Below are 27018 nucleotides of genomic sequence, written 5' to 3'. Positions count from 1 at the left end.
CAAAATTTATGTAAAGGTCCACTTTAAGACCAGTTAGGAAAAGGTCATGAAGGCCCTGAATGCCTTATCTAGTGCTTTCTTCCTATCTAGCAAGTGAAGAAGCTCACATGCAGCTTCCAGTCAAGGGTTCAGTGTGAATCATCCAAGCCTGCCAGGCCTCATGCTTTCATGATATTCTCGTGTACCTGGCAGTAGGGATACAATGATTTAAGTCACATCCCTTCCCTCAAGAGTTTATAGTCTAGGGGACAGAGAAATGCTACCAAAAGAAATAAAGGAGTGTCTGTAAAGGGAGTATAAATAATGGAAATGAGGCAACAGGGACATAAGTCAAGGAGTCTCCCTGCAGGAGTCAGAAAAGATCTTAAAAAAGAGTAAAAGCTGGGGATGAAACTTGGAGGTTTGGCAGTGTCAGTAAGAACAACACTTTATTGATTGCTTATCAGGCACCACACGGATATACTCCACTCCACACAATACATGACTATCTCAGTTAATCCTTGCAACAACCCAAGAGAAGAGGCACAGAATGGTCATATACTTTAAAATGCTAGAATCTGAATCCAGATCTGTCTGACCCCTTAAGTGTATGTTCCCAATTCCTGCATGACGGGGCCTTTTGAAATAGATGCTGATGGGGTGCCTAGGTGGCTCAGTTAAGCATCTGACTCTTGATTTTGGCTCAGGTCATGATCTCAAGGTCATGAGATTGAGCCCCACATTGGGCTCTATGCTCAGCGTGGAGTCTGCTTAAGATTCTCTCTCCCTCTGCCCCTCCCCTTAATCATGCTCGATAGATAGGTAGGTAGGTAGATAGATGATGATAGATAGATAGATAGATAGATAGATAGATAGATAGATAGATAGATATATGATAGATAGATAGATAGATAGATAGATAGATAGATAGATAGATAAAATCTTGGAAAAAATGAAATAGATGCTGGCAATTAGGGTTACTATTATTTATTGCTCAACTGATGAAACAACTCAGGATTATAAACAACTGGACTAAAAGAAACCAATACCGGACAGCAAAGATCTGTATGGACTGAGTAGGGCAGGAGGGACTACATGGGAAGATCTCAAGCAATAGACGCTCCCACAGTCTGACTGAGGGGACAACTCCCAACATGAGTGTAGGAGAAATCAGCAAACACAGTGAGTGAACTGCCTAAAAGTGCAGCCATGGGAATTCCAGCAATAAAGAGAGATGAACATTTTTGCAAAGGGAAAGAGAAAGCAAAAAACAGGGCACTAAAGAGTAAAAGAAGGCTTTGAAGAAAAAACTACTGACGAATGCAAGCACAATTGGGACATTTGTTTTATATATGTTATACAATTTTATGTGTTTTCTATATACATATACACACATATATACATGAACAGTTATGGGATGTAAATATTAAGTTAGAAAATCATGGCACTTATACATATTTTTAAAATAGTGTTTCCAACATTTATATATTGGTGTGATACTCCTGTGAAATCTTAAATAAAAAAATCTGTGAGGATTAATGAGATCTTAAAAAAAAAAAATCTACATGGTATGTGCGCTCCAGGGAGACAAGTGCTATGTAAATACCAGATATTTTAACATGTTCTTCTCAGATGGGGGTTGGGGGAAATAGTAGCTAGGCATAAAAGGGGTTTGTTGGAATTTCTTCTCTCCTCGAAAAGAGAGTTCTGGTACAATATGCCACCTTGGTCGAGCCCTTCAAAGATGGCTTGGCAGTTTCTATGGTTGAAGCAAAGTTTGTTACAAATCCAGCTCCACTTCCCTACGGACAAGTTCAGTGGTTGAAGGACATCCTAGTGCAATGGGTCTCAACCAGGGGGCACATTAGAGGCACCTACAGCCTTTAATGACCATGACACCCAGGCCACGCCCCACATCACAATCATGGTGGGAACGAGGGTATGATTTGCAAAGCTCCCCAGGAGAGCCCATTCAAGGTTGAGGTCCATTGACCTAAAATATATTTGCTTAGCATACTTATACAAAACCAAACAAACACGAGAAAAGGATCATTATCATTCTTTAACCTCTTGGGTTGGAAATGGTTTGGGCACTAAAAACTGCCAAATCTCTCAAGGAGGTCAAACTGACAAAAATAAACTCAGGGTTAATAGCAGAAATAGCAGGTGGCTGTGACCCAAGAGGCAGGGTGGTGAACAGGCAAAAGCTCAAGAAGATTCTGAGGGCCCCGGGACGGCAGTGCTGAGCTGAAATGTCAATGTTACAGAACTAGCAGTAAAGACTCAGGAATTCTAGAAGAAGGTGCAAGGAAAAGTCACAGAAAAGTCCAATTAATTCTGCCAGGCCACATCTTCCTTCCCTCAGCAGAGTATCTCAAAATTCTCTGATGATAAGGATCTCCTAGGGTATTTATTGAACAGGTTAATAATGACATCCCAGACCCTCTGAATCCCAGTCTCGATGGGGAGGCCCCCGGAAAGCTCTATGTTCAACAAACACCCATTTACAGTTTTTAATATATAACTGGCCTCTTCATGTCTACAGAGCTGCAAATGACACCCAAGACCAGGAGACCAAATTGAACTGAGTGTCCAGTAAAATACTCCCCTATATCTGAGTCTATCTGGCCTTGACTCAAAACTGGTCCAACTTTAGAGCTCTTTCCTCTACCTTCTTCAGGAGCAGGCAGCTATTGTCTTCAATCTATGCTCAAACTTGACTCAAAATTGTTTCCTCATTTTGAAATGTTTTAGGGTTTCAAACAGGTAGCAAGTCACTAGGCACTGCAGCTATGCAAGCCGATTCTAACATAAAGATTGTTTCCTAAAGAAGCATGTAAAATTATATAAAAGAATCAAGGCTTAAATTGGGCAAAATTTCATAGAATCTTCAATTTATATCCCCACATCTTTCTTCTTCCCTTAACTAGGTATGACAATGAGAATTGGAAAATTTATTTTCAGTGTTTGATATAAAAATAGTGAATGAGGATTTCATTGCTATATATTTTTAGACAAGCTAGACTATGGGGAATAGATCTTGGGGACAAATGAACACTTGCACTGACCTTGCCTTCTGTTTCCCTCCTGTATTTGAGTGTGTGTTCCTTGGTCAAAGTGAAATGAGACCAGCGAAATCTCAGAAGACCAGGAATAGTACAATTCTTATTCATCTTCCCAATTGGCAGCAAGCTCAAAAATGTGAACCTTCTGTGAAAATAACAATACATCTGTTCTCCTTGAGAATATGTCCTTGAGGTGGACACAATTAGAGGGTGCCTATTATATAGAGAGGGTCCCACAATTATTATACATCCATAGGCTAAGAAGGCAAAAGCTATGTGCCAAAATAAATGAATAGTAGTTCCTGCCCTTATCCACAGGGAATACATTCCAAGACCCCCACTGGATGCCTGAAACTGTAGATAGTACCGAACCCTATTTATATTGTTTTTCCCTAGCCATACATACTATGATATGTAACTAGTAGGCGGGTAGCGTACACAGTGTGGATATGCTGGACAAAGGGATGATTCCTGTCCCAGGGTGGACAGGGTGGGACAGCCCAAGATTTCATCATGCTACTCAGAATGGCACCCAACTTAAAACTTATGAACTGTTTATTTCTGGAACTTTCCATTTAATATTTTTGGAACATAGCTGACCACAGAAAACCGAAACCATGGAAAGCAAAACTGCAGATAAGTTGGGGGAGACTACTGTACAAGCCAGAGAGAAGCAGAAAATCCAAATTATCTCAGGTCAAATGATAATTCGTGAAAAACCATACTGGGGAGCAGTAGTTCACTTGAACATACGTATGAAATTGCACTAAGCTTTTAAGGCAAAAAAAGTGAGAATCGCTTTAAGTTCATGATTAACTAATTCTGAAAATATAATTAATTCATAAAGGCTTTGTCTGAGCAGTGCTCAGTGGGACCTTGATATGTCTATTTGACTCTATTACAAATCAGCTGCCATTTCCCATCTGTTTTCTTTCCAACTTCATCTTCCTCATAATACTGAACTACAAATGACAGCCAACACTACACCTAAAAATTCTCCAAACAACCTATGATCTAAGATAATCAACCTGCACCAGCTTGTAATAGTGGTGTGCCCTTGGGTGAGTATGCAACCTCTCTCTGCCTCAACATTCTCATCTCATAATTAGGACAGTAAGACTATTGCTCACATACAATTACTGGGAGAAATATGAATTAGGAAACTGGTGCAAATGGAGAGCTCAGTGCCCGGCACATACAAGCAAATCATTATAATATGGCATAATATAAATTATGTAATATGGGCTATGTTAATTACAATATTATGTTTCATCGAATGAAGTTAATTATGATTGATTTTGCTTTTGTTCCACTTCTCAAAGTCATCATTTTTTTTAAAGAAATTTATCTTCTGAATGTTGGGGAAAACTGGGTTGATTTTCACATTTCTTCAGATTGTTAATGAATCACGTTAGTTGGCCCCATCTCATATATTCTTCTGAGCCTTGTTATTGGGTTTAAGTCATTTTTAAAAGTCACAATACAAGGGCATAGTTGATTTGCCCTCCAACAAGGAAAGCAGAATGATCTTTTCTCCCTATTCACCTCTCATTCTTGCCACTTTTTTAAAAAGATTTATTTATTTTAAAGAGAGAGAGAGAGCATGCGAGAACACAAGCAGGGGGAGAGGCAGAGGGAAAGAAAGAATCCTCAAGCAGAACTCCCTGCTGAGCACAGAGTCCGACACGGGCTTGATCCCAGGACCATGAGATTATGACCTGAGTCAAAATCCAGAGCCGGCCTCTCAACCGACTGAGCCACCCAGGCGCCCCTCATTCTTGCCATTTTATTCCACAACGTTCCCTCTATTCCAGATGACAGCAGTTCCCCTTATCTGTAGGGATACATTCCAAGACCCCCATTGGATGCCTGAAAACTCAGACAGTACAAACCCTATTTGTCTACTTTTTCCTATATTTTGATAAAGTTTGATTTATAAACTAGGCACAATAAGAGATTAAAAACAATAATAATAAAATAGAACAATTATAACAACACACTATAATAAAAGTAATGTGAATGGGGTCTCTCTCTCAAAATATCTTACTGTTCTGTACTCACCTTTCTTCTCGTGAGGATGTGAGATGATAAAATGCCTATGTGAGGAGATGGAGTGAGGAGAATGACGCGGGTGAGGGATGGAGTGTTAGGCTACTACTAACCTTCTAAGGATAGGTCAGGCAGATCATCTGCTTCTGGGCCACAAGTGTCCACAGGTCACTGATACCGGAAGTGAAACCACAGGTAAGGGGGGGGACTAGCAAAGAGGCAGAGCACCTCGCATGGAAGAATCTAGGGTCCTCCATCATCTCAGGCCCACAGAAATCTCAGAGGAATTAGAACTGATGGCTGTAATATGTATTTCTAACATCCTTTCTTCTACTGGCAGAAAGTAAACCTTTATTTTGAATTTTTCAAAAGTGGGTAATTTATATAATCCCTTGACACCCTTTAAGCCAACAAACCTGCATAATCTTGCATAATGTAACTATTAGGCAGACACATCCTGAAAGAGTTCCCTGGAATGCTGCTAATCTTGTTTGGCTTCAAGATGGGTCTTAAATCTTCCCATAGGATTTGAAGTTTGAAGCATATTAGGGACACCTGCCCTTAGACGTAAGATACTCTAATCATACTTTCCTGAATCTAGAATCCTCCCGAATGAGTTAAGACAAAATTTTATAATGATCCCCTTTGTGTTGAGTATTCCTTGGGTCTCCTGCCCTCTTCAGAAAGCAGAGATTTCAGTTGTTAGAACTGTCCCCAGTGGGATCTTAAGGAAGCTGCCACAAACCTGCTGAGTAACCCCCTCCTTCACCTGATAGGGTCAAAAATTTTAATGTGTCACTGATAGCCCAATCACAAATAAAAAGCCCTCCGTACATGCCCACAGAAGATCAAAGTGTGTTGCATGTATCGCTGACCAAGTAATTATTCTGGTGTTTAGCCTTTAAGGAAGGAGTTACGTTTGTAATGGAAAAAAATAATATTTATGTATTTAGGTAAAAATAAATTTAAAAAATAACAATAGAGATAGAGAAAAAGAGACATCTCATTCTGCCTCTTTGCACAGTTTTCCAGGGGGGAAAATGTAGCTTTGGCTAGGCTCCATGATGAAAGGGATTTTTTTTTCCCATTTAGTTTACTAACTAGACAAAACATAGTGCGTGTTCTCCCCATCTCTGCATAGATTTATTTAAAAAAAAATGAATAGCTCATAAATATATCCATCTGCAGAGTTCAGGCAGTCCTTTTTTGAGACATTCAAATGTTGGACATTCCACCTCAATCAAAACAATAGCACAGGTAATAAAGATTGAACGTGAAGGCATTAATAGATATGCTGTCTTATAAAACCAATCAGGTAATGCTGACATGCATAAAAAATGCAATTGTTCCTTTCTTACGCTGAAGCATCAAAACTGTCATGAAATATATTAAATTTTATTTGCTCGGGAGGCATCTTTAATCATGGTTTCCTCACTGAAACATCATAATCAAGCTGTGGCTTTGACCAGACCTCCTCTAAAAACTTATGCTCATCTGGGATTCTTTTTTTTTTTTTTTAAGATTTTATTTATTTATTTGAGAGAGAGAGCACATGAGACAGGGGAGGGTCAGAGGGAGAAGCAGACTCCCCGCCGAGCAGAGAGCCCAACGCGGGACTCGATCCAGGGACTCCAGGATCATGACCTGAGCCGAAGGCAGTCGCTTAACCAGCTGAGCCACCCAGGTGCCCCTCATCTGGGATTCTTATCCCAAGTGCGAGATCCAGCCTTCAGACATGGATGCCTATCTGAAGAATAAACTACTCGGGCCTTTTGAGGTCTTCCCCTCTGAGGTCAGAGGTTCTTCTCCGTTTCTCTGGAGAGCACCATCACCTGCTGTGCCCAGCACTGTATGGTCCTCGGGAAGAATGTTAATGAACTGCTGAGCATGAGCCCTTTAACCATTCAGCTGAAGAATCAAAATGTGGCCATCCCATGATAGATTTGGCCAATAGATAGATTTTCAATAGAAGGAGAAAAAAATCACCATGGACGGGATAGGCTGGATGGCTTTCTGCAGGAATTAGCTCTTCGTGTTTCTTCCATTTAAGAAGGCATTATCCAGATAAATGTGATGTGAATTACTAATGTTAAATTTCCTACCCAGGTTGGCAATAATAAAAGTCAAGCTGAGCCATCATTTTATTTGTTTGTTCATTCATTTTTTGTTGTTGTTGATCTAACCTAGAACAGCAATTTCCATTCTGAATAAGAAAACAGTTCAAAATTCCAACTGACACACAGAAATCCGCATAACTTGCAGCCTGTCAATCTATACAGTCAACCGGCATGAGTGGTAATAATGTGACAGTATCACTGAATGAACATTGTTTGTCAGATATGTAGAAAGGGAAAATCCTGAAACTGTTATTCTGGAAATGGATGGATGGATGAGAGAACAGATGGATAGACTGGTGGATGGATGGGTAGATGGAGAGACAGATAAACAGACGGATGGATGGATGGATGCACTGATGACAGATGGGTGGATGGATGGATGGATGGATGGATGGATGGATGGATGGACAGACAGACAGATGGATGGACAAATGGATGGATGGATGGATGGATGGATGGATGGATGGATGGATGGATGGACAGACAGACAGATGGATGGACAAATGGATGGATGATGGATGGATGGATGGATGGATGGCAGAGTATACACTAATGATCAGGAGATATCTGAATACAGACTCTCTGGATTCAAATTCTGGCTCTGTCACTTACCACTTCTCTGGCTGGGAAAACCAACATGAACCGTGGTTTTCTCACCTATAAAATAAAGATGATGATGATGACACCTGCCTCATAGGAACTGAGTGGTTATATATGCTAAATAGCCCTTGAAACCATGTGTGCTATATTGTAACCACTCAACAAATGTCAGCTCTTATGATAAAAAGAAAGTCAAATTCTACACTTACCCATATTGCTTATTTCTTGCATTTTAACAAAGCTTTAGAGTTTACAAAGATTGTTCACATATTTTATTCTATTTTATTTTTTTAAAGATTTTATTTATTTATTTGACAGAGCGAGAGAGGGAACACAAGCAGGGGGAGTGGGAGAAGGAGAAGCAGGCTTCCCGCAGAGCAGGGAGCCCGATGCGGGGCTCGATCCCAGGACCCCAGGGATCATGACCTGAGCCGAAGGCAGACACTCAATGACTGAGCCACCCAGGCGCCCCGATTGTTCACATATTTTAAACTGTTTGATCATCAACACAGGAATATGACTTAGATATAATAGCAATCTTACACAAGAGCAACCAATCTGGAAGTAGTATACTTTGAATTAGATCAAATTTTAATTTAATGGAAAACCAAATGCTAGAGGCCTGGTCTTACACCTGGCTTTGCCAACTATTAGCTCAGAGATTTTGGCAAAATCACTTAACCTACCTGACCTCAGTTTCCTTATCTATAAAATGATGATAAAATGATGAGACATTTATAACACTGTTAGGAGGCTTGTCCTGTCATTCACTAAGTACTTACGGTGTGTCTGTTATGGGCCAGGCACTATGCTAAGTACTTCATGCAATGAAGTAAATCTCTACAAATGTGAGGCATTTCAAGCAATCCATAAATACCCATCATTTTCATTGCCTTTATCATTAGTTACTATTCCTGAGATCCCACAGGGAGAAGCCAGCAGAACCAGATCTTGAATTCAGAGCTTGCTTCTTTATAATAATTTAACGAAGTGTTCTAAGACTCTCCTGATGGGTAAATGGTCATTAGAGTTTTGAAGAGGCAGGAGTACCTTTATGGACAAAGGGCTTGGCAGATGAAGAACTCGGATGAGGTCTGAAACCTTAACCTACATTCATTTTGTTTGCTTTTATTTTAAACCAATGCTATTGAGGTTTGATTTACATATATACACTGATATGCAGCCATTTGAAGGGTATGGTTTGGTGAGTTTTCCCAAGTGTATACATCCATGCAATCACCACCATAATCAGATAGAGAGCATTTTCAATGCCTCAAAAAGTTTCCTATTCTCTTCTATATTCAATAGCCCCCCCACCCCTGCCCCCAAGCAACCATCAATATGCTTTCTTTCACTTTCAATTAGCTTTACCTTTTCAATAATTTCATAAAATAGAATAACACAGTATGTAGCCCTTTGTGCCTGGCTTCCCTCACTAAGCATCTTTTTCAGGATCACCCATGTTACAGCATGTATCAACACGTTGTTCCTGAACACTATTCCATCGCATGCCTATGCCTCAGTTGGTTATCCATTCATCTACTGATAAACATTTCAGTTGTTTCCAGTTTGGGGTGATTATGAGTAGAGTTGCTATAAACAATCATGTGGGCATATGTTTTTATTTCTCTTGGGTAAATACCTGGAAGTCGGGATTACTGAATTGTATGGTAAGTGTATTTTTTAATTTAAAGAAACATCAAAATTGTTTCCCAAGGTGGCTGTATCTTATTACACTCCCACCAGCAGGGCAGGAGGGTTTCAATTGCTCTCCATTCTTGCCAATGCTCGGGTTGATATTTTAATGGGCAGAATCGTCAGTGAAAAGGCTGAAGCATTTCTCATGCAGACAGACACAGAACTCTCAGAAGCCTTACCAATCCTCTATATGCACCTGTAAGGGAACTTTCTAAGGTTTTCCCCATAGACTTAGAGATCACAACAAGCCTTTAGCACTGAGTAAAGAAAGCTAGCAAAAGACACATAGATGGGTGAGAGAAACTGAGGAAAATAGCAAGGAGTAAAAAATAGACTATCTTAAAAAAGACAAGTTGCATCCATCAGCTACCAACATGGAACAGAGGGTAGGTAGAAAGAGAAGCTCCACAAAATGTATAGAATTATTTTAATTGTTTCACCATTAATTTAACAATGTAATTAATTTTGTTTCACAAAACCAGTAATTTGTTTTTAAAGGTACTAGACAAAAATTCTTTTTCCAGGTTTTGGTTGCTGGGAGTAGGCTTTGCTCAGACATCTAGAGCTTTGAGGTAGCTGGCGAGACCTCTTCATTAGCTTGCCACTAAGAATGTAAACACTGAAATCAGTTATTTTAGGGTCAGGCACTGGAAAAGGTTCTAATAAAATAAATTGACCACCTTCCTATGGGTGAGAAAACTCTAAAACCTGATGGCTTTTTGCTGGTAACTGCAGTAGCAAATTCAGGCAATCCTGGATAAATGTCAGGATGCTTTCTGGGATAAAATGCCTCTATCGAGCTACCAAAATATTATTATTTTTTTAAGATTTTGTTTCTTTATTTGACAGAGCGAGAGATAGTGGGAGCAGGAACACAAGCAGAGGGGAGTAGGAGAGGGAGAAGCAGGCTTCCTGCCGAGCAGGAGCCCGATGTGGGACTCAATCCCAGGACTCCGGGATCATGACCCAAGCCAAAGGCAGACACTTAATGACTGAGCCACCCAGGTGCCCTGAGCTACCAAAATATTATTAGGAAGGGTATGGGATTGCTGTAGGGAGAAGTACTCAGGCCTTCTCCTCCCAGTTTGCAATCTCCTTCACCAAGTGATGCCAGACATGCTGTATTTTGTATTATTAATACCATTGTGCCTGTACTGGATTTGAAGCTTCAGGAACATGCATCTATACTTAATGTAGGTGTCTGTAGAAAGGGAACTACAGATGGCTGGTGGGAACAGAATACCCAACACAGTCACTTTGTATGCTTTGTGCACTCTTACATCGTCCCATGCCTTTAACACATATTCATTCACTGAACAGATAGTAACTAAGTATCTAGGCACAGTGCTGGGCACCATTCTAGAAGCTGGAGATAGAGCAATGGGCAGGACAAAGCCTTTATCCTCATGGAACCACTTGCCATAGAGAGAGGGAGAACACATCCTACATATGCCAAAGAATATCTATCACGTCAAATGGTGCTGAGTGCTGTGGAAGCAATGAAGCAGATGAGAGTACCGTGTGGGGAAGTGCCGTGTGATACCGGTTGACTGGGAACGTCTCACTATTAAGGTGATGTCTGAGCACTGCAAGCCACGTAGGTATCAGCGGGAAGAGCGTTCTGGCCAGAGGGTACTTGATGTGTCCCAAAAAGAGCAAAGAGGCCAGCACAAAGGAAGCAGGGTGGAAGGTCAGAAAAATTATGAGGCGATGAGGCCAGAAATGTATCAGGAGTCACATCTTAGAGAATGTTTCTCTTTGGTCATAGTAATTACCCATGAACAGTCCAGGAAAGGAGACAGAAACATGTTTTAGTAAACAAGGGTGGCTGGGTGGTCCTTGGGAGTCAGCCAAGAGAAACAAGCTCAAATATAGCTTTGATCTCACTGGGTTCGTAGAGAGCTCCTCCTCCTCTGACATCCTTGTCCTTAGGGACTGTACATCTTTTTCAACACCTTTGTGTTGTCTTGTATCATTAGCTCTTTTTTAAGGCACATATCCCTCTCTTCCCTTCGCTCCTTGAAGATAAGAACTGGGGTTCACAACTCTTGATATACCACACTGGCCCTTAAATAGTGCTTGGCCCCAGCATGTAGTCAATGGGTATTTCTAGAGTGAAGTATGTAGTCGATGCTAATTTTGGATTCTCTACCTTTTAGAAGGAAAGTTAGAGCAGAGTTTCCTACATTTGGCAATTTGTGTCAGGTAGAACTCTTTTGGTTGTGAGTAACTTAAAACCCAACTCGTATTGGCTTAAGCATTTTGGTTGATGTTACTGAAACATCTAGACATAGATTTTAATCCAGACAAATGTGATCAAAAGCTCAATCGACTCATCAAGTTTCTTTCTCCCTCTCTCTACTCTGCTTTCCAGAGTGTCAGCTTCATCCTCGGGCTGCACACAGTCACCCCCAGGAGCACAAGGCTTTCCCTGGCTATAGCAAATAAAATGTCCATTGCAATTCCAAGGCTCACATCTTCATCTACTGCCTTCAGAGGAGAAAAGTCTTTGGTAGTAGCTCAAGGACTTAGGACTCATTCTTCCACATTGGCCTGAGTGGGGTGAGGGTGGGTCTAGCTCACAATATAACCGCACAGTGGAGAAGTGGCCAGGCTAAACACACAAAGGGAAATCTGAGTACTCATAGCAGGAGAAGGGGAAAAAAATTGACGTTCAGGACACAAACAATACATTCACTACACTGATCATCAGAATCCACTGGATAAACCTTTAAAAATTCAGATTTATGGGCCTTCTCTCAAAACTTCCAAATCAGAATCTTGTTCTACAGGCTGGGATCTGCATTTTATAGAAAGTCCCCAGGTGATCCCAGGTAAAGCATCAAACCAGCTTGCTACCTACTTCCTGTGCCTTTCTTATCATCTATAACACAGGAAAGTAATTCAGACATATATTAAAAAGATATAAAGTAATACTTAGAAAGAAATATGAGCCCCAAGGAAAGTGACTCTGTAAATATGAAAGTGTAATTATTTTCAATAAGCATTTCTGCCTCCAATCTCATCTAAAATAAAAGCATAGAAGCTCCAGGGATGTTTGGTTCTCATCTACTGGACTCACTAATACAGATTTACTCTCTCAGATAATATGATGAGCAGTTGCATCTTTGAAGGGAGTAAGGAATCCATTTATCTTCCCTCACCTGTTGGCGTGAAGTTTTCATACACTCAACCCTCGACCAGTTAAATTTTTAAAAAATAAAATAAAGAGAGAGAGACAAAAGGGGCACGGAGAGTGGCGGTTCACTAGAGGGACTTGCTGGGGCTAACTATCACTTCAACTCTCCAAGGGTCAGCAGGTTCTTTCCCCATCTTCTTCCAGCTGTCTTGTCTTGCTTTCCCTTAATTTGCACCCCCCCCATCACTTCTTTCTCTCTCACTCCCTTCATTCCAAGTGTTCCGAGGAAGGAGGCATGATGGATAACAGATGTTCTTTGACATATTATGTCATTTATCACACAACAGCCCCAATCCTGCTAACAGGCCCTTCCCCATATGTCACTGTCGGCTTTTTCGCAGCCCCAATGCATCAAGAAGAAATGGTTTAATACAATGTGCTGTAATTCCTGAGTCACAGCTCAATGGAGGGGTTTGGGATACTGAGTTCTCTTCCCTTTCCACCTTATTTATTTGTTTCAATGGGCTCCTCTTCCTGAGAAATGGATGAGCGAACTCATTGGAGCCCAGGCGGAGGGGACAATCGACCACAGAACCGTGCTCCGGGGTAGAAGACAACAGGAAGGTAGGTCTAGAGAGGGCATGGTAAATGCAGGCTGTAGTATATTACCCCACTCCCTGGCAGGCTCTTGCTCATTTTCCATGGAGTACAGCATCTGCCGTACTTGACAATGAGGAAAGTTCAGTGGTGAAGATCTATAAACCCAAACTGACACGGGAGTGCCCCGCTGTGTCCCTGAAGGAAGGAGTTTACTGCATCAGCCAGAAAGGAAGTTCCCCTGACCGAGCCTTCACCAATGGCTGTTCCTGTTTTGGGTAAAGCAAAAAGGGTTCTAAGGTATTTCCTGTTATCACCCATTTGTCCCAGAAGTATCGCCATAGCAACAAGTCACATCTTTGTAAGCACCAAAGGCTATCACAAGTGCACACACTTTGTGGACTCCTTTCTCTCCAGATCCCCATGGTGAACTTGGCTGCTCCTCTCAGCTTGCCACAAGGTCATGTCTCTCCAGAGGGAGGGGCTTCGAGTCAGCAGAGTAGCGGTGTGCTTGTTCTTGACCTCCCAGGCCTTTGACTCAGTGCACACTCACTCCCGTGGGGAGCAGACAGGATGATGCCCACAGCAATAATGACACCCAAGGAGCAGAGCTACAAATGTGCTCCCCTCCAGCTCGGACATGCAAAGACGATGTGGCCTCTTTTCTTTTCTCCTAAGAAGACACCAACCTGTCCCACCAAACAAGGAAAATCTTATATTTGCAAATTGGGATATCTCTGTTTTCTTCTGATTTAAATTGTCTTTTTAGGTTTAAAACAACTCTGCTGGGGGAAAGAAAACTCCAGCCAGTTCAGAATTTAATTCTCTATTAGAGCTCTCTCCATCATCTTTTGTTTTTCCAAGATGTCTTCTTGGACCATGAAGGCACAGGGAGCAGGGGCCCTCTGGCCTTGATCTAGTCTTTGGGCTACAGAGGACTGGGTTGACCCATAGGTGTGGGCTGATGGCATCTATAAAGCATAGTGGCACTGGTGCTGGCCTAGACACCCTTCTCTTTCCTAATGCTCGACATCCCAGGTGGTCCTCCTGCACTCTCTTTTTGCTGCACAGACAATGTTCCCAAAGATCCTAATTGCCACCTTGGTTCTCAGTGCCTGGGGCTCCCATTCAGGCATTGAGCCATACAGCCTGTCCCCAGGTTGACTTTTGCCCCAAGCTCACTTTGCCCTTATTGTAATGAACTCTTCTGGTAAACTCTCCAGCTAGATATCCAGGAACTTTCCATTCCCCGAGACACATGTGGAAATCTTCAGATCTTTTCCCACCCTACCACCCAGAAGCTCAGCAAGATCAAGGAAGGTTAACCCCAGTTCTCTCTCTCACTAACTACTGCTTGTCTTTGCCAAGGTTTTCCAAAAGCAGAGCCTGAGGCAAGGATTCTTAGCCAACTGATTTATTGGGGTGGGGAATTCTTTGAAGAACAGGGGAGAGAGGGAAGCCAGAGAGAGCAAAATAAAGAGCTAGCTAAAATGTGGTCTCATCAGGAGACTCAGACCCGTGTGACCACACAGAGGTGCTGGAGTCCACAGACCGCACCAGTGATGGTCATGAATCCCAGCTGGAGGCCTGCACACCCGTAGAGCCAGTCATTAGCCAAGGGCCACAGGGGAGGAATGGAGAGAGGGAGCTACTAAGTCTCCCTGGCTTGGTGACCTGTCTGCCTGAAGGCAACTTTCAGGAGAAAGAAACAATGGTTTCTTGTTATAGCCAACATGGCATCTGGGGAGCGGTATACAGGCTGGTCAAGGGGGTATCCAGAGAGGATAACAATACACCCCTACACTAGCCCACCACTTTCACTTTCTTGCAGCCACCTCGCTTTGCCGGGGGACCCTCCTACACAGCCATCTCACCTCTCTGCTTTGTCTTCCAGATTGCTAAACAGAGAAATCAATCTCTCCTGCTCTGTCTTCACCTCTCTCTAACACATTTTCCCCCAAAATATCTTCAGCCCTGAGCATGGAAGCCAGGATGCATATGACTAACCACCTGCCTTCTTGCCCCCCTCTCGTTTCCTCCCCATAACCTACCAGAGCTACGAGAGATGGGCTCCTTACTTTGCTTCTTTTCTATCATCGATTGGTTTTCTCACTGTTACATCCTTTTCTTTCCCAAAGTGACATTCAGTGGGGCCCATTTTCTACAGCCATAATAGTGCATGAAAGAAGAGAAAGTGGTTTAGCAACAAGGAAAGATCTAAAATGATCCTCTGTCATTATTTTTTTTTAATTTTATTATGTTATGTTAGTCACCATACAATACACCATTAGTTTTTGATGTGGTGATCCACGATCCATTGTTTTTGTATAACACCCAGTGCTTATTATTATTATTAATTGCAATATTGAGAATATACTTTGGGTCAGGGTCTGTGCTTGAAATTCTCAATTATTTTTTTTAGAAACCGCCATGAAGTGGATAGGATTCTATTCCTTTTACAAATGAGGAAGTGGGGTCTAGTCAGGCTACTAAGTTGACACAGATGGCAAGGAATGAAACCAGCATTTGATAGCAGCTCTGTCTAATTCTGAAATTCAAGCTCATTCTATGACACTGTACCCCAATAGCTCTTTATAGGACAATGTGGCCCTAGGTATATTTTGGGGTGGGGGAAAATATCATCTATTCCACTCTCAATCTGCTCCTACAGATTCAAAGAGAGAGTGTGTATTTTATGACCTGACCATGGGCTTTGAAGAGCAGCTGAGCACTACACACCACATGGCTGGTCCTCAGTAAAAACAGGCACAGCCTCCTGGATCCATGCAAACAGTTGTCTTAAACCAGGTTTTGCTCCTACCAGGTTTTGTTTCCTTCTCAGTTCCTGAGGCTCCTGGGCTCCTAATGTCCCAAACTCCATCTGTTGTCTTACCACCTGATCTGCCCTGCTCCTACAGGGGCTGTTCTCCTTTGGATTCCTTTTGATGTTCAGAGCTCTTCAGAGCATGACCTGAACTTATCCTTAACCTTCTCCAAGGACTTACCCCACCCCAGTCCCTCAACACTCAGCTGGACACTGGGCTGCTGGGTTGGTGTCCTGCTGGTCTTATCTCTCCACATGCTCACTGCGGTCACCACAGGTGGAAGAGGCTGGCTTAGCTCCCCCCACTAATTCCACCATGATTACATTCAATCCAGTGAACTGACCCTTTGGTTGGACAACTGCCATGGTTAGATTCTGGGGAAGGGAAGCTGCCTAACTTCTTCCAGTGACACAGACACAATGTCCCTGTAATACAAGTGTGAACACTGTCATTCAGTCATTTAGTCCCTTTATGGGGTATGGTGGCACCTTGGCATGGGCCTGTTGGTACAGATACCTGGACAGTCTCCTAGAAATGTAGCTATAGTAGAGGCATACCCACTGTCGCATCATCTTCTACCATTCTCAAAGTCATTAATTAAACAGAACTGGCCATTAGAGGGACACCTGGGTGGCTCAGTCAGTTAAGTGTGTGCCTTCAGCTCAGGTATGATCCCAGGGACCAGGAATAGAGCCCCACGTCCGGCTCCCTGCTCAGTGGAGAGCCTGCTTCTCCCTCTCCCTCTGCCCCTACCCCTGTTCTTGAGCTCTCTCTCTCTCTCAAATAAATAAAATCTTATAAAAAAAGGAATTAGCCATTAGAAGCAGCCCACTCTATGTGCTAATCTCTCCACAAAAGGCCATAAATCTTGTTTGAGCAGGAATCAGAGAGAGCTGCTGGATTTTTTTTTTTTTCCTTTCCATAGCAGGACATGAAGGTTTGAGCTCCAAAGCAAAATACTGGGTCAATATGAAATTTAAAAAGTCAAATTTGAACTTCACTACTTTAAAGGATTCTTCAGTGATCAATGGCAATCATGTCCAGCAATCCAATTTGCTATATGAGCAACCATCACTCTTAGAACTACTTAATGCAGTCACATGGCACAATGACCACAGAGACTGCCCTTTACAAAGCAGGTCTGTGCCGGTAAGCCTTCATCTGCTCCATCTGAGCAGGCTGCCATTCTTGAGTCCTTGTGGTCTGGTGGTTTCTGGCCTTGCGCATCAGCTGCGTCTCTAACTGTGGAGGTTAGGGCTTCACTCCATCTATTTCTGACTCCCACGCTGATGTAAAACTCTGACTGTACTATCCATGCTCTCCACTGTGTTTGATCGTGATGCTTCTCGATGTTGTTTCCCACAGCTGACTCTGACTCTGAGGTGTGTTCCACTTAACTCCTGGCATCCCATGTCTTCAGGAAAGGTCCTTTACTCTGACTTTGCCCCTCAGTTCCCCTCACTTATGAGAGTGTTTTGCAGTGTAACCACTGCTTCCTGGCTCCACTCCCGTTGTGTCCACTTTGTGGCATCACAGCAGGTGGTCACACTAAATGCCTGGTGGTAAGCGCTTCATCTTGGGTTAGGGTATCAACAGTGTCATTCACTAGCTACGTGGGCTGGGGCAAAATACTGGACCTGCCTCCTCGTCCAGTAAGAAAGCCGAACTGAGAGGTTGGTTGCCAGGAATAAGTGAGATAGTATCTATAAAATACTACACACAGTGACTGAAATAAAATAAGTGGTTAACCTTCATTCACTATTAAGGGTCCTGTTATCATCATTAGTATTATTTTCTCCAGTGGATGGCAGGGTGAAACAATCACACATGTCAATATAGCCCATGATGACAGACTCTTTTTTTTTTAGATTTATTTATTTATTTTGGGGGGAGGGGCAGAGGAAGAGAGAGAGAGAGAGAAACAGACTCCCTGCTGAGTGTGACGCCTAACACGGGGCTTCATCCCACAACCCTGAGGTCATGACCTGAGCTGAAATCAGAAGTTGGACACTTAACTGACTGAGCCACTCAGGCGTCCCCCATGATGACAGATTCTTGATCAAACTTTCAACTTCTCCTTTCTTGATGAACTAGAAGACTTTTACAAAGATCTCTACATCTGACTATAACCAAATAATAGATGAACGAATCAAGTGTATTATGGGCTTTCTAGCATTTCCCCGGTTGGGCAGATTCCCTTATGATTTTTTTATAAATTACTCTATGCATCCCCCATGAAAATGGCATTAAATCTTCTCACCCAAAATGCCTCAGATCCCAATGAATGATTTTCAAAGTATCTTTTGCTCTTTTACTGCCATTATTATGCAGCCTACGAACACAGTGTTTCCATTTCATAAAAATATAATATGGCTGCATAGGATTTACAGACAAATTATGGTGGAAAATTAGTCAATAAACTTTTATTATACCAGTCCTTAATGCTTCTATTAATATTGAGGAACTTAAAATTAATTTCTTTCCAGAGCAAGATTTACTGTTGAAACTCCACATATAAAGCTAGCTAGGACACCCCTTCAGTGCCTTAGTGGTATTCTCATCTGGACTGTGTGCACTGACATTAAGATCCTCCCCGAGTAAATTGGGCTTGCTTCTGTTTATACAACCTCTCTGCCATGGGCTGTTTGAGTCGATGAGGCCTAAGGAGTGCATCTGTTGTAGGGAGGAGTCATTCACTCATTTCACAAAGCCTGAAGAGAATGTAGATAACACAGGACCATATCATTATGGAATCAAGTTGTCCCTCCTGGTTATAGTTTACAAATCTGTGCTTTGCTCAATGTTGCCCTTTTCTTACTTTTATTCTTGGCTCTGTTGATCATCTTAGTTGAACCCAGCTAAGCTAGAATGTATTTATTCATTTATATATTCATTCATTCATTCATTCATTCATTCATCCTTTCAACCAGTAATGCATTAAACAGGAAGCCCTAGAGAATCAGAGATGAACAGTGTCCTTCCTATCTTGGAGTTGATAGTCTTCTTGGAAAACATCAAGATCTACCAGCCCGGGCCATAAGTACTGGGCCATCAGAATGGTGCCACTCACAGAGGTCAGTGGAAAGAGACACCATCTCTAGGACAAGCCATCACAGAAAGTCTGCATGGGAAAACAGAAATGTACCCAGCCAGAGTTTTGGCACTGGTGACCCATGAATACTTTTTTAAATACTTAACTAGTTCTAACATTTAAATGATGACAGACGGCACAACATTTATTTTTTTTTAATTTCTAAATACACTTGAAAATGAGCACCGTGAGTCCCCATCCATTCGCACATAGAAACAACCAGCTGGAGGTGAGATGCTGCTGCGCTGTGTACATTTCTGGGTTACAACAGCCTCCCCAGCCTCCTTCTGAACCCCCTGCACCCCCTCCCTGGCCACCACAGACATCTGAGCTTACCACTCCTGAACAAGGCTTTCTGTAACACACAGTTGTTTGGTAGGCAAGAGGGAGCAAGTGAGGGAGTTGCCGGATAAAATACAGACTGTCCTTTAAATGTGAATTTTAAATTTGATAACTAGATAAAATTTGAGAAGAAGCATATCCCATAAATACTGCATTGGATATACTGATCCTAAAACAGCACTACTCGTTGTTTGTTTAAAATTCAACTTTGGGGCACCTGGGTAGCTCAGTCGGTTAAGCGTTGGGACTCTTGATTTCGGCTCAGGTCATGATCAAGGGGTTGTGAGATAGAGCCCCGCATTGGGCTTCGTGCTCAGCAGAGGGTCTGCTTGAGATTCTCTCTCTCCCTCTCCCTCTGCCCCTCCCCAACATGTGCGTGCTCTCTCTCTCTCTCTCTCTTTCTCTCTCAAATAAATAAATAAATCTTTAAAAAATTTTAAATTTAAAAAATCAAATTTAACTGGGTGCCCTGTATTTTTACTAGCTAAATCTGGTCACCCTGGATGATTTGGGGACAAGGGAGGTAATGAGGAGGTCATTCTTAACAAAGTGAGTGGTATTTGAAAAGTAGAGAGAGGGACAAAGCAACTTTTTGGTTAGGGAGTATCAGGAGATAATAAGAAAAATAAGAACTTAGCTATACTGAGCATTTTGTTGAGACCCAGCTAAGATCACATCCAGTGATACCCAATTGGCAGTCGAGAGGCCGATTTGACCTCCAATGGCTCAAGCTCATTCTCTTACCCTACACTCTGCACAGCCACCCCTAACAAGAATGGGAAGAGAGGAGGAAAGAGATGAAGAGGTTGGGAGTCCTTAAGAATAAAATTTGCCCTCTTTTCAACTTTTTCTCCCCTGACCCCTAACCTCCACCTGGAAGTATTCAATCAGTATTAAATGGAGTTGTCAATGCTCTAGTAAAACAGGCAGTCCCATTAGTCACCTGCCAGGATTAGGATCATGGGAGATGGTGCCAGATAGGCAGCAGGACCCAGCTAAGTTGGGACAATTACATGAACAGTAGGAGGGAAAGAACTTGAAAGGACAAGATAAGGTGGTTCTAGGAAGTCACTGGACTGTGGAGAAAGGACTGCATCTCACTGTTTCTTGAAATGACGGTGCTCAATAAATGTCTCATCATGATAACACAATGAAGCCCTGGAGCAGGCGCCGTGCTGGCTCTCTGATTTACAGCCCTCTCTCCTGTCTGCATTGGGGGAAAGTGGTGGCACATCACTGGCCTGGTGCTCTACAAAAAAAGCCAACGTTATTTCTATAAATACCAGGCCTCGAGGAGGAGAGTTTAGGTCAAAGCATCAAGAGCCTTAGAATTCTTTACTGGACAGCAATATTTATTATCAATGTTTCTCATTTAACCTTTCTGAACGAACCCTAATACACAATCTCAGTATCCTCCAATTGAGTTAATATATAAAATTATGAAAACAAGAATGTGTTAAAAGTAACTGGTGAGAGTAACTCGAGGAAAGGCTGTTGTAAGACAGTTTCAATGGAAAAACTCTGAGAAGTTCAGACCCATCTGATGGACACAAACACATGAGAACCTTGTTCAGACCACTCTGCAAGATGCTATTTCCAGATTCTTCGGGGCAGATTTGCTTTACTTTGGTGGAGTCTCGAAAACATGAGCAGAGCTAACTTCGGTGCTTATCTATTCTTTATTCCCTGACAGTTATGTTCCAGAACCAGAAGCAGGTCCCCGGGCACTCTCTCTGAATACCGTTCATACATTCCTTCCTCAATCTTTCCTTAACCGAGTCGTTAAAGTCATTAACTTTGGGTACCTACTCCATATTAACAGCTGCTGCTTTGCTTTGTTTGTAAAATAATAATTTTGAGATCATGGTTGTCAAGCAATATTATTACTAATGTAATGCTTCCCATTCACTTCGTGTGTCTGCTGTTACAGCAAAGGCCGAGCCTCTGGTATCCATTACTCTGAAACAATGCTTAGCACAGTGCTGGTCACTTAGTGGGAACACTTCAACTCTCCACTGAATGGATGGAGACAAGTTAGGATTTCCCGGCCTCCAAACTCTCCTTGTACATGAAGCCCATTCTAGACAAGGCCATCCTTCTCAACAACAAACTTGCTCCCACACACCCAATGGACACACTTGTCCCACTTAACATCTGTTTTGTTCCTTAACTGAATGTTACTCTTCCCTATATTCAGCCGGTTTTAGCCACTTAGTGTGAATCTCTTTTTTGGCTTATCACCTGTTGCAGCCTTCCCCTTTCTCCTCCATCCCATCAGCCTCTAGAGATGCATAGCTCATAGCAGGAAACGGAACTTCCAGTATCTTAGTCTCAGTAGGATGCCACTAGACATCCATACACACATACTCTTCCTACCACCACATGGACGGGTAAGTCAGCAATTGTCTACATACATGCAAGGCTCGGAATTAGGGAGTTCAGTAAGAGATGGACAAGCAAAAGGGCCCATAAGAAAAGCTAAGAAGTCTGCATTGTTGTCAACCCAAGGAGACACTCAAAGTACTGGAAGGTGAAGAAACTGAATTTGAATGTCTCCTGAGGGGCGCAAGGGTGGCTCAGTCGGTTGAGCTTCTGACTCTTGATTTCAGCTCAGGTCATGATCTCAGGGTCCTGGGATTGAGCTCTATGTGGGGCTAGTGCTCAGTGCAGAGTCTGCTTCTCCCTCTCCCTCCCCCTCTGCCCCTCAGTGTGCACGCTCTCTCTATATATAATAATTAATTAATTAATTTTTAAATATAAAAAAAAACAAATGTCTTCTGAGACTCTGATGACTCATGGTGAAAATAAATTTTAGCTAAAGTAAGAAGCCAATACAGTTGTTAGTAATTATAATTGTATTGTTAGGATATTGATATTAACTACAGCAATAATAACATACAATTTATTGAGTGTTCATTATATGCCAGGCAGAGGGTTAAGCACTTTATTTGGTTATTTCATTTAACTGATAGGTTCTATTCCCTACTCCACTGGTGAGGAATGTGACCCTGGGAGAGTTAACTAATAACATGTCCCAGGTTACCAGCCAGTCTGGGGATTTCAGAGTTCTGGCTCCAGAGCCCACTTGCTTCAACGCTAGTGCAAAATAGGTTTATGACCAACCTGAAAATTAACCACAGATGTCCCAAATTCTAAAGAAGTCCACTGCATCTTAATAAAATGACACAGTGCCATAAATCTGTCATGTGGTTCAAACTAATTCACATGGAAATGATTCTTGAAAAATTAGCATAGCACCTGGGTGGCTCGGTCAGTTAAGCGTCTGCCTTCGGCTTGGGTCATAACCCCAGGGTCGTGGGTTCAAGCCCCACGTCGGGCTCCTGACTCAGCAAGGAGCCTGCTTCTCCCTCTGCCTCTGCCCCTCCCCCTCACTCATGCTCTCTCACTCTATCAAATAAATAAAATCTTAAAAAAAAGAAAAAGAGGGTCGCCTGGGTGGCTCAGTCATTAAGCGTCTGCCTTCGGCTCAGGTCATGATCCCAGGGTCCTGGGATCGAGCCCCGCATCGGGCTCTCTGCTCTGCCGGGAGCCTGCTTCTCCCTCCCCCTCTCCCACTCCCCATGCTTGTGTTCCCTCTCTCTCTGTGTCTCTCTCTGTCAAATAAATAAATAAAATCTTTAAAAAAAAAAAAAAGAAAAATTAGCCTACATGGAGCACCTTTTCTGGCTTAAAGCTTCAGATTCTTTAGAAATGGGAATTTATTCCAAAGTCTTATTAAAGTGAAAATACTGTGTCAGGCAGTTTCAGCTGGTTAGACCCTCAGTCTTCAGAGCATCCTCACCACACATCTGCATCCTCACACAGACCCAACGGTTTCCTGCAACAGCCCACCAGAGCCAGATCTGCAGGGTGTTGAAGAACAAGTGCATGAAGAAATCAAAGCTCGCTGGAGAGCAGCAGGATGAATGCTCAGCATCGGCTGGGCCAGATCTCCTTTCATACAGATGGGGAAACTGAGGCCCAAACCCAGCCTGGGCCTCCCCTGGCAAGAATAAGCCTCCCCACCACACTTAGTGAAAAACCTTCATCGCCCACAGTTGATCTTCCCCCTGCCTGGTCTCAGACTTCCCCGTTTTCCTTCAGCATATCCAGCACAACCTCAACTGAGAGCTGAAATAGAGGTGGAAAAAAATCAAGAACATTTTAAATGGGAGAAGGGATTTGTAGTGTGGGACTCCTATGTGTTTATGGACAGAATTATTTGGGTAGGTAAATGACTGCAAAATGCATTTCCTGCCCTGTCTCTTCCCCTCCTCCTAGAAATTACAAGAAGAACCATCTGAGGTGGCCAATCGGGTTCTCTCCCTGTCCTGCGTATGTTTCAACTGAATGGATTTACAGTAGCTCAAGGATCTTTCAGCATATACATTCAATCAAGAAAACTTACTATTGGATGCACATCCTAATTTATAAGCTTCAGTAATTGCTGTGGCTGTGAGCAAAACAAATCCAAAACAATAGGACATATAAACCCTGAATGTTATGTGTTCGTTTCTTCTGTATCAATTATGGCTGGACTATAAACCACTCTGGGAAGGCAGCCGTGTCCATTCAATCAAGCTGTGCCCACTACCTTGTATGAGCCCAGAAACACAGGGGTATCAAATGTCACAAGAGTAACAACACAACTCGCCTGACTGATTCCTACACTCTCCGTTGCTGGATCTTTTTGGCAGCAGGTAGAAAAGTAGAGGAGGGGGTACCAACTCATGGATTCTATTTAAGGACATTTGATGAAAAATGGAGACTGGCCCATGACCGATTTTATTCTTAGCGCTTAAATGTTAGTTAGTTAGTCAATTTGAATGTTAATTAGCCATAATGACAAGGAGTGTCTCTTTTTATGATCCTCTTAAAATGTACCCAGGGGCTAATAAGCAATGGGTGCATCCCATAAATATAATAAGTAAATAAATTAGCATCAGTTAATTTAAATGTAGGCAAACTGCACAGTGAGGCCTTTCCTCTGCTCCTGCTCATTCTGGTTATTTTCCTCCCAGCATCCCTTCTCCTCGCCTCATCAATTTCACGATCTAAACAATACACGCTACAGCTGAGAAGCAAGGTCAGATATTATTGAATTCAGTGTAAAGCAAGTGGACCTTTTTCACTTTTTAGACCCGTGTTGTCAGGTAAAGGGGCAGTTAGAATAAAGGTCAAAGAAAGTGAGATTCATAAAACCCTGCTGATGTGAACAACTGGTTACATGGTGGTGATTACCCCAGATGGTTGGCACAGTCATCAGAAAGGTTAATTTGGTCAAATAACTACCTGGATTCCGTTTTGTTGAAAAGTGGAAATGGCTAAGGAAGTGAGTGATCAAATATTTCAGCTAAATTGGCTGGGATTGTGAATGCCTGCCTCAAGATGCCTGTCAATTCCTCCACTGTCTGGGTCAACCAGAATTCCTTGCACCTGCCCCACTTTGGATGGTGTGATACAGTCGGGAAAACCTTACAAACTGGGTCCCATCATGAATGCTTTGGTAAACCATTGCTCCTAGGGAAGAGGGCTGGAGGGATAAATTCTAGATGGCGGAAGAAGAAAGAAGAGAGGGGCCTAAGAAAGATACTGTGTATATCCCCACCCCCTCCTCCCTCCTTGACTCAATAGTGATTTCTGGATTGTCCTAGTGGAGACATTAATGAGTTCATCCTATCTAACAGAGAAAGGCCGAAGCTTGGAGTCTGGGTGGGTGTCACCTGTCACTGGCAGGTTAGGTTGAGGGGTGCCCTCCTGGGGGTGCCAACGACCATAGCGTAGGTCAGAGTTCTCCCAGGACATGCGCCTACCTAGCCATAGACATAGATGCTCCAACAATGAAACTTCTCTCTCCAATCACACTCAGAGTTGCTGATCTGTGTGTCAAGGGGAGGATTTTGGAGTGACTGGTTTCTTTAGTGGGCCGCATTCCACTTAATGTTCCCCTGAGACACCCTCTCACTATATACACTGACTTAATTTCTACAGCACAGCCCTAAATAGGAGCTGTCAGCTTCCCCTTCCACAAAGAGCTAAACCAGCCTGCTTAGAATGATGCCATCCATCCTGACCCTGCTTACAGGTCCTCCACCCATCCCTTATATATGTGGCCACTGGCCAAAAAGAAAGTCTCCTTTCAAGGAATTCACTCAGAATCCTCATCTCTCCAAGGCCAGCTGGGTCACTCATCCCCATTCCTACTGTGCTGCTGAACATCAGCTTCAGCTAGTGCCTCCAGACTTCCCCTGGCAACTCTGCTCCCAGGCACCTAATCACGGGGAAAGCTGGCCCAGATGTGATCAGCAGGACTGTCCTCCAGCATGGTCCCTAGCAGCCCTCCAGTGTGCAGCCTGCCCCCCACCCCAGCACCCAGGAGTACGGAGACAGGGGTCACTGCCGTCAGTGTGGCCTGTCTCTGTGCTGACATACCAGCTTACAGTCACCTGCCTGGGCCCGCTCCTCATTATTCTCAAAGAAAAATTCTGTCCATTTTTCCTGCCACTGGACCCAGAAAAAAATTAAACCAAAACCAGAATAGCCTCAGGCTTTTGATCTCCCAACACCTTCAGGCTTTCATCTAAAGCTCCTCTTTATCTCTGCCATCCTTTGTGGTTACCTGATGGTATTTAAGTGAAAAAGGCTGGTCAAAAAGAGTACAGTATAGAAATGGTAGGACAGGAAGGGCAAGGGGGGTGGGCGGTAACCCTGTAGTGGAGAAACCTGACAAACACAGCTCAGCCAGGTCCACAGCACTAGTGACAGATCATGTTGATAGCTCGTACCTTTAATACAATGTGATACAAAGGGCTCTGTACCCCTGTGGTCTTCTTCCCTAAAACCTATAACCCTAGTCTAATCATGAGAGAAACATCAGGCAAATCCCAGTGAAAAGGCATTCTATGAAATAGAGACCAGAACTCCTCAAAACCTTCAAGGTCATCCAAAACAAAGAAAGCCCAAGAAACTGAGAGCCAAGTGGAGCCTAAGGGGGCATGATAACTAAGTGTCATGTGGTGTCAGGGATGGGATCCTAGGACCAAAAAAAAAAAGCATTAGGTAAAAGCTAAGGACATCTGAATAAAGTGTGGGCTTTAGCTAATAATGTATGAACACTGGTTTATATTAACAGCAATTTGGCATGTACATAATCTTTTGTTGGGAGGTTGAATGCCTGGTCAAGCCCCCTGAGTTGGGTCCTGGATGAAAAAAATCCTGAGCCAGAAAGTTAAACAGTGCTGCTCTGAAAGTTGCGGGTTGGGTGAGGCAAGAAGCACAGAGGGAGGAGGAGAAAGATGGCAGAGGAGTAGGAGACCTGGATTTCGTCTGGTCCCAGGAATTCAGGTGGATAGGGATCAAACCATTCTGAACACCTACGAACTCAACAGGAGATCGAAGAAAAGAAGAGCAACAACTCTCTGAACAGAAAAGCGACCACTTTCTGGAAGGTAGGACGAGCAGAGAAGTGAATCCAAGGCGATATTCGGGAGGATAGACGGCGGGGGAGGGGGCCTCC

The 27018-nt window shown here is 42.9% G+C and overlaps 1 protein-coding gene across 1 annotated transcript in view; it reads right to left on the bottom strand.

Moving 5' to 3' along the window:
* The window catches only part of AGBL1 (AGBL carboxypeptidase 1), a 637151-nt gene that overhangs the window by 346990 nt on the left and 263143 nt on the right, over nucleotides 1–27018 (bottom strand). The gene's annotated exons all lie outside the window — the stretch shown is intronic.

Source organism: Leptonychotes weddellii, chromosome 9 (genome assembly GCF_054177405.1).
Source record: "Leptonychotes weddellii isolate Sample4059 chromosome 9, ASM5417740v2, whole genome shotgun sequence".
Taxonomy (NCBI): domain Eukaryota; kingdom Metazoa; phylum Chordata; class Mammalia; order Carnivora; family Phocidae; genus Leptonychotes; species Leptonychotes weddellii.
This window is presented reverse-complemented; position numbering and strand designations above follow the sequence as displayed.